Consider the following 9911-nt stretch of genomic DNA (forward strand, 5'->3'; position numbering starts at 1 on the left):
GAAAACCTGAGCTTCTCGTGTGGGGTAGAAGGTCACACAGAGGGAGATATTTTAATAGTTTTAGCCTCAGAACGTCTGTGGTTTTGATTAATGACGGATGTTTTTCCCAAAAAACTAGGTAGAATATAACTTTCCCTATTACCACAACACTGCAGGTGAAAGGCAGAGGATTTACAAATGAGAGAAAGAACAAAAGGCAAATGTAGATCAGTTATTTTCAGGTTAAAAAGCAACAACAACATTCAAAGAGCTTATTGGTAAAAAGAATTCTCATTCATAACAAAACAGTGACACTGCATTAAAGTTAACTTTGACCAACTGCACAGATTCTGAATACCTTGCAAACAGTCTAAAAACTGACATGAATCACAACTACATTGTAACACAAATTTCCTCTTACTTTTTTCTCCCACTAGATTATAACTTCCAGAATAGAAATTGTATTATCTATTTTATTATTTCCATGGAACAGTTATAGATCTAGTTATTTGCTGAATAATTTAATGATTGAAAGACAGCAAAAGAGGGGGAAATAGTGATGTAAAATACTTCATTAAAATAGGGAGTAAAGGATCTCAGATGACACCAGAAAGGAAACTATTCTCACAGTTAAAATTAACTGATGAATTTTTCTAGTTCTTGCTAAAGAGGAACTGGAGATTTATATTTAAGCTAAACTGTAAACCCTTCAGAAATATAAATATATACAGTTAATTGATTGCAAGATGTAACTATTTTTTCTTCTTCAGTTTGTTCATCCTGTTATGTCCACTATTTTTAAGTCCTAAGCGAAAACTCCTAGCAATTTTTTCTGGGCAGCTGTCTCAACTCTGTTTTATATGTGACTATTATAATTAAATACTGATGCCAAATAGCAGATAAAATGAAGAAAGAAATATCATCTTCTGAATGAGGCTTTTATAAGATATATTTCTCCTTGTGCATGTCACCAGTGCAACAGAGTTATAAAAATAATCACAGGTGCTGCTAGTGGTAAAGACCCTGCCTGCCAATGCAGGGGATATAAAAGACACGGGTTCATTTCCTGGGTCAGGAAGATCCCCTGAAGGAGGGCATGGCAACCCACTCCAGTGTTCTTGTCTGAAGAATGACATGGACAGAGGATCCTGGGAGTCTACAGTCCATGGGGTCACAAAGAGTGGACATGACTGAAGCGACTTAGCATTCAATCAAAATAATCACAGAGGTTTCCCAGTGGTATAAAGAATCCCCTGCCAATGCAGAAGACGAGGAGACATGGGTTGCATCCCTGGGTCGGGAAGATCCCCTGGAGGAGGAAATTGTAACACACCTCAGTATTCTTGCCTGAAAAATTCCATGAACAGAGAAGCCTGGCAGGCTAATGTCCTGAAAGAGCAGAACATGACTAAGACACTAAACAATAACAAAAGATCTCTATGTCTCAGAAAAAGAAAAAAAGATCATTGGAAGTAAAAGGAAGTATCAATTTACTAGTTTTAAATTTACAATTACATATAGAATAAGATCATGAACAATTACAGCTAAATGTAAGTTTTCTTTCTGTTGTCTGATGCTAATTGGCTTCAGTCATGTCTGACTCTTTGCAACTCTATGTAGCAGGCTCCTCTCTCAAGGAGATTTTCCAGGCAAGAATACTGGAGTACGTTGCCATTTCCTCCTCCAGAAGATCTTCCTGACTCAGGGATCATCTCTTGGGTCACCTGCATTGGTGGGAAGATTTTTTACCACTAGCCTCACCTGGGAAGCCTCTTTCTTTCTGTTAGATATATGTAAAATATAGTTTTAATTACTACAAAATTCTGCCGAAAGTGATGTTTTGAAAACATAAGTTTGTTCAATATGAAGAACTCAGCTATAATAAGTGTTTACTTTCTTTGTATTAAGCACATATTATTTTAGATAAGACGATTAGACTTTCTAGGCATAACTCTAGAGACTTTACTGTTTGGGGCTCCAAAATCACTGCAGATGGTGGACTGCAGCCATGAAATTAAAAGATACTTGCTCCTTGGAAGAAAAGCTATGACCAACTTAAACAGCATATTAGAAAGCAGAGACATTACTTTGCCAACAATGGTCCATCTAGTCAAAGCTTTGGTTTATCCAGTAGTCATGAATGGATGTGAGAGTTGGACTATAAAGAAATCTGAGCACAGAAGAATTGATGCTTTCGAACTGTTGTGTTGGAGAAGACTCTTGAGAGTCCCTTGGACTGCAAGGAGATCAAACCAGTCCATCCTAAAAAAAAATCAGCCCTGAATATGCATTGGAAGGGCTGATGCTGAAGCTGAAGCTCCAATACTTTGGCCACCTGATGGGAAGAACTGACTTATTGGAAAAGACCCTGATGCTGGGAAAGATTGAAGGCAGGAGGAGAAAGGGAAGACAGAGGATGAGACGGTTGGATGGCATCACCGACTCAATGGACATGAGTTTGAGTAAGCTCTGGGATTTGGTGAGGGACAGGGAAGCCCGGTGTGCTGCAGTCCATGGGGTCACAAAGTGTCGGATGTGACTGAGTGACTGAACTGAACTGAACTGAACTGAGGCATAACTCAGATTGCAGGTAAGCAAACCTGGAGGAAGAATCTTCAGCTTCCTTTACACGTTTTTCAATTAACACTTACCCTTTGGATCAGCTTGCCTCTCCCTAAGGTAATGCCATGGGCAGCTAAATGATGAACTTGCTCTCCCCAGCTCCCTCAAAAGCACTGAACTATTTTAATTGTTGATCCATGAGGAGAGATGATTGATGTGAGAAAGAAACTGAGGTTGCTCTCTATCACACTTTATAAAATTCCCTTCCATTTATCATTCACTATACAAAAGCCCTCAAGATTAGTTTTGTTTAAAGATTATTTGCATTTAAATTGTGAGGATATTGTAGAGTACTTGTATTTATGGCTGAGGTTAAAAGCTGAAATCATCAGTGGTTTCATCATTTTTGAAGCAATATTCCCTAAAGCAACCCAAAGCACTGAATGTGCTACAATATCTTGTGGAAATTTCTTTGGCTAGAACAATACAGTGGGGTCAACAAAGTAAAAGAGAAAAAAAAAGTGTCTCTATTTTCTACTAGGTTGTACCTAAACATATATCCCAGTAGAATAATAGTCCTTGATGTGAGCTACTCTTTACAAACAAAAGTGAAGCTTTTTATTTTCTGAAATTGCAATTGTATAAGCCAATTTTTTCTCAAGTCTCATGCAGAGTTAATTGACTTCCAGTAACCTAAATTATGCTGTTACCTTACAGTTCAATTTGAAATTGTTAAGCAGAGAAATTTAGAAATGTTAGAATGAAAACATTAGGCATAAAACAGACTGTAGTATAACATCATAGTGGTTCTAAGTAGATTGTGCACAATGTGGGTTATGGCTGTAAATGTAAAACACAATTATATATCTTCTTCCATTGATTTCAAAGAGTTCACAGGGTTATTCCCATGAAACAAGCAAGCACACTATAGAGTTTTATCAGTAAAGATATCTAATTCGAATAACTCCCTAACATCTTACATTTTAAAAGGTTTGAGATGCTTATTAAATAGCCTATATATAATATTTCCAAAAGGACCATTTTTTTATGTTAAAAGGTTTTTTTTTTAACCCAATAAATGAAAGAATCTTGTTTTATATGTTTAAAAGTTTTAGCAAACAAGACTAGTTGCTTAAGGCCTAAATAGAACTGAAGACTGTGTATATCTAAAATGAACTTTTTGAAGGAGTAAAATGTTATTTACTCTGCTTGGTGCAGGCTGACCTATTCATCTTTATGTAAAACATATATCTAAAATCTAATAATTTAATTTTATTAATTAATGTATTTGGTTCATCATGATTGGTAGAATCTACTTTAGAATTATGTGTTATACTATCAATGGTATACTAATTATTAAAGGTTTATTTTTCCTTTCTGTCTTGAAGCCGAAGACGTGGAAAGGACACACATAATTAAAACATAACAAAGCTATTTTCTAATTTATGAATATTTGTTAAATATAGTAACCAAAATATGAAAATTAACAATATCAGTTTATATTCACGGTGTTCATGGTTACACATTCATGAAAACTTCGTAAAGTTCCCTACTGGCTCAGATGGGATGGTAAAGAATCCGCCTGCAATTCAAGAGACCCAGGTTTGATCTCTGGGTCAGAAGATCCCCTGGAGGAGGAAATGGCTATCCACTCCAGTATTCTTGCCTGGAGAATGCTGTGGACAGAAGACCCTGGTGGGCTGCAGTCCACGGGTTTGCAAAGACTCGGACAGGACTGAACTACTAACACTTTCACTTTCCACATCAGGTTATTTTCAGGGTGTTCATGGCTACACATTCATGAAAACTTCATCAAATATTCACTCATAGTTTTAAAATTATATATATGCATATAAGCTTTTATGTATCTTTGTACATAAAAGATTTTAAACAAAATTCTAAAACAGATATTTTCAGTCTGTATTCCATGTGGACTCTTAACTGACTTGAAGCTGAGGCACAGAGCAAATAAAATAAAATACAAATAAAAAGCATTTTTATAAAAGGAGGTCAAAATGACACATAGTTGTAATATTATTCTTTGTTGGCCACAGTGCCCACCAGAAATCATAACCTTCTTGATGTTCCTAGATGTCAGGTAAAACCATTTTTAGGAACACAGTACATTTAAACTTCACAGCAGCCCTCTTCCTTCATTCAAAGATATACATCAATGTGCTTAATCCCCAGATATTGTCTGTGTTCAACTCTTTGCAACCCCATGGACTGCAGTCTGCCAGGCTCCTCTGTCTGTAGAATTTTCCAGGCAAGAATACTGAAAATGTTTATTAATTTTAAGTAGCCTTCAGTAGACCTAAGATGGTGAATAAAGCAGTACTGGATTGCAGGTCCTGGATCTAGTAACAGCAGAACATTATTTTGGAACAAGGAGACTTCTAAATACTCATCTATTTCATGTGATTACATCCTCTCCATTTCATAGGATATTGACACAGAAGGTATCCTTGGAACAAAATTGTAATTATTACCAGAGCTTTTTAAATTTGTATCAGCCTGGTCACAAATTTTAAAGATCATTTGGAATTTTTTCCAATAGTTATGGCATAAATACATTTCTATATTCTTAAGGATGCATGTGTGCGTGCTATGTCGCTTCAGTCACGTCCGACCCCTTGGACTATAGCTTGCCAGGCTACTCTGTCCATGGGATTCTCCAGGCAAGAGATACTGGAGTGGGTTGCCATGCTTTCTTCCAGTGGATCTTCCTGACCCAAAGATCAAACCCACATCTCTTACATCTCCTGCATTGGCGGGTGGGTTCTTTACCACTAACACCACCTGGGAAGCCCTTCCTTAAGGATACTGCATAGTTATTTACTTATTATAACATAAAACTATTACACATAGAAGTAAAAATTGCATGTAAGTCCCTAAAATTTTTCCATTATTTAAATAAGATCAAAAATTAAATAGTTTTCCATTTTCTTGAAAATACTTAAAAACCAAAAAAGTGATACTTTGCTAATGTTTCATTATCAGAATAGAGTGAGAGAAAAAAATGAGTGCCTCTTTCTTCTTATTTTTAAAATGTTTCAGATGCATTAGAGTTTATCCAAATAGTATATCCCTCTTAAACCACTCCAAATATCAGTAGATGTTACACTATTAAGAACTTGTCAATAAAATTTCAGCTCTCTGATTTCCTCAAGAGACTAAAACAAAATCATTTCAACAATCATAGTAAGCATTTGATTGTTGCAAATCTTTGGGAACATATTTCAACATATTTCAACTTTTAGCACAAACTTAAGTCACCATAAGAAGGGGCCAGCAGAGGAAGAGATGGTCAGATAGCATCACTGATTCAAAGGAAATGAATTTGAGCAATCTGTGGGAGATAGCAAAGAACAGGGAAGCCTGGCGCTCTGCAGTCCATGGAGTTGCAAAAAGGCGGACACGACTTAGCAACTGAAACAATAACAACAACAAAGTCACCCTATGTAGATTCGAATTTCCTTCTCTTATAAATAATCCTAACTGCAAAGATGATAGATTTGGAATATTAGAGATTTAGTTATTTAGCCTTTTATTCAATCTTCATTCATATTAAATCTTTTCAGGTATTTTGGCATATTGCAAATATTCTTTGAATAATTATATTGCCAAATCACAACAAAAATATTCCTCTAAAAGTCACTTTCACCAACTATGTTGTTTTCCACCAGCATTTACCCCTTCAACTCTTTCCTCTCCATATATGAGACAAAGTGAAAATGAAGCTGCTGCTGCTGCTGCTGCTGCTGCTGCTGCTGCTAAGTTGCTTCAGTCGTGTCCGACTCTGTGGGACCCCATAGATGGAAGCCCACTAGGCTCCCCTGTCCCTAGGATTCTCCAGGCAAGAACACTGGAGTGGGTTGCCATTTCCTTCTCCAATGCATGAAAGTGAAAAGTGAAAGTGAAGTCGCTCAGTCGTGTCCAACTCTTAGCGACCCCATGGACTGCAGCCCACCAGGCTTCTCCATCCATGGGATTTTCCAGGCGAGAATACTGGAGTGGGGTGCCATTGCCTTCTCCGGAAATGAAACTAGTAGTTAGTAAAGGAAAAACCAGTGTCCCTGAGCACGTGCTCCAGTTATCTTAGATAATGAGATGACATGGGGATTGCTAAAACTTAATATATAATGTACATGCATGTGAAAGAGAAATAGAGACAGAAAAGAAAATGAAGGGGAAAGAGAAGAAGGAGGAGGGAAAAGAAGGAGAAAGAGAAGGAAGAAGAAAACAAATCAATCAGACACTCAGATAAAAAGAGTCAGTTGCATCTGAGGCCTCCTCAACCAGCCCCAGATGACTGTAAGCTCCTCATCTTGTTTGTATGTTCCCTCATCTACAACCCAGTATCTCAGATTCCATCCTTAACCTCAAACCACAAGCAGTTAGAACAGAGTTGTATCAGACCAATTGCAGGAATGGCCCATTCATTCACACCATCCTGTATCTAGGCCCTTGGATAGCGCCCTCCCTCACTGACTTTACACTTGACTTCGTATTAATGCAACAGGAGCAAACAACTCAGATGGAGGCTTGAAAAGATATTTTCACACTTTTACTTTCCTTCTTGAAACACTGTAAGTGCCACCAAGACTAACCTCTGGAAGGATGTGAGAGGTTTTTGGGGAGAGCGGAGTTAGCTACTGAGACCTTCTGAAACAGGGCAGCGCCTAGCCAACCACTGATGGAGATGCATGAGCAAGCACAGCCAGAGACGCAGAACTTCTCAGCCAATATATACACTAGTGAGAAATCATAAAATGGCTGTTTAAGTCATTACTTCTTGCAGTGCTTCATTACCAATAATAACTAACTCATGTAGGAATGGTCATTGAAAGTGTCTAATTAAGGGCTCATTTTCATAGACTCAGCCACTGGATCTCTGGACTCAGAGAACCCAGGCACTTCAGTCATTCTGGCTGATGGATAATAACAGCACTGCTCAGCCAGCGCAGTAACTGTGGAGCTCCCCAAAGCTCTCTGTAGCAGCAGCATTTGACTCTGGTATATATATATAAAAGGAGGAGACAACAAGATAGAGGTGACCAGAAAAAATAAAATTGACTTCTCTAAATATAAATTTTTTTTCTAGATTTAATTTTGAAATTTAAAACATTTACTTTTATAAATTATGCAATTACAACTATAAATCAAGGCTCAATTCATAAAAATCAGAGGCAACCTGAAAGAAGTGAAACTGTGTTAGGTCTGTATTACAATGAGTTTTAAAAACAGAATTTGACTGCACATGTTAATACTATGGATAAAAAGTAAATATAAAATATCATAGCAATGTGATACCCCGGTTATCCATTTGCAAAACAAACAAAATAAAAGATTAAATAATAAACCATGAAAGTGAATGTTTTAGTTGCTCATGCCTGTCTGACTCTCTGTTATTCCATGGATTGCAGCCTGCCAGGCTCCTTTGTCCATGGAATTCTCCAGGCAAGAATAGTGGAGATGGTTACCATTCTCTTTTCCAGGGGATCTTCCCAACCCAAGGATTGAACTTGGGTCTCCTGTGTTGCAGGCAAATTATTTATCATCTGAACCACCATGTCAGTGATAAAGTATACCTCAATACTCTTACTATATAATTACTGGACAATGACTGAAGCCCATGGCCTTCCCCAACATGGCTGCCTATTTTATCTGCTCTCTCGCTTTCTTTATTTATAAAAAGATTGCTAAATGTGTTTTACTTAAATACATAAAATTACTATTAAACTATACTTCATAATTTAATTTCACCTTATTTAAAAATGATATATTTAAAAAGAGGAAAATTTTACCATTTGCAATATCTTGAATGGATCTTGAGGACGTTATGCTACATGAATCATGAAGAGAAAGGCCATATGATCTCACTGGAATCTAAAAATACAAAAACAAAATAAAGCAAAAAACAAGCTAAGAAATACAGGGAACATATTCATGCTGGTAGATCTGAGAGATATATATGAAATCCCTCATCTTTCTCCTCTACATTTTAAAATATAATATTTTGCACTATATTTTAGTATAGTATTTAAATATGTAGATATTTACTTAAATAAGCAAGATGGATAAAAAACAAATATTATATATCATCACTTATACAGGTAATGTAAAAATAACACATACAATGTTTCTACAAAACAGAAACAGTCTCACAGATACAGAGCACAAACTGGTGGTTGCCAGTAGGGAGAGGGAAAGAAAATGGAGCAAAATAGGAGGAGAGGATTAAGAGTTACAAACTACCACGTATAAAATTAATAAACTACAAGGATATATTATACAACACAGGGAATATAGCCATAATTCTATACTAACTTAAAATGGAGTATCATCTATAAAACCACTAGCCCATTCAGGTATGACCTAAGTCAAATCCCTTACTACTATACAGTGAAAGTGACAAATAGATTTAAGGGATTAGATCTGATAAACAGAGTACCTGAAGAACTATGGATGGAGGCTCATAACAATGTACAGGAGACAATGATCAAATCATCCCCAAGGAAAAGAAATACAAAAAGGCAATATGGTTGTCTGAGGAGGCCTTACAAATAGCTGAGAAAAGAAGAGAAGCAAAAGGCAGAGGAGAAAAGAAAGACATACCCACGTGAATGCAGAGTTCCAAAGAATAGCAAGGAGAGATAAGAAAGCCTTCCTCAGCGATCAGTGTAAAGAAACAGAGGAAAACAATAGAATGGGAAAGACTGGAGATCTCTTCAAGAAAATTACTGATACCAAGGGATCATTTCAGCAAAGATGGGCACAATAAAGGACAGAAATAGTATGAACTTAACAGAAGCAGAAGATATTAAGAAGAGATGACAAGAATACACAGAGGAACTCTACAAAAAAGATCTTAATGACCCAGATAACCATGATGGTGTGATCAGTCACCTAGAACCAGACATCCTGGAATGCGAAGTCAAGAGGGCCTGAGGAAGCATCACTATGAACAAAGCTAATGGAGGTGATAGAATTACAGCTGATCTATTCAGATCCTAAAAGATGATGCTGTGAAAGTTCTGCACTCAATATGCCAGCAAATTTGGAAAATTCAGCAGTGGCCACAGGACTGGGAAAGGTCAGTTATCAATCCCAAAGAAAGGCAATGCCAAAGAATGTTCAAACTACTGCACAATTACACTCATCTCACATGCTAGCAAAGTAATACTGAAAATTTTCAAAGTTAGGCTCAACAGTACATGAACTGAGAACTTTCAGATGTTCAAGCTCAAATTAGGACAGGCAGAGGAACCAGAGATCAAAATGTCAACATCTAGTGGATCATAGAAAAAGCAAGAAAATTCCAGAAAAAGCATCTACTTCTGCTTCATTGACTACACTAAAGCCTTTTA

The sequence above is a fragment of the Bos mutus genome, chromosome 16 (genome assembly GCF_027580195.1).
Source record: "Bos mutus isolate GX-2022 chromosome 16, NWIPB_WYAK_1.1, whole genome shotgun sequence".
Classification (NCBI taxonomy): Eukaryota; Metazoa; Chordata; class Mammalia; order Artiodactyla; family Bovidae; genus Bos; species Bos mutus.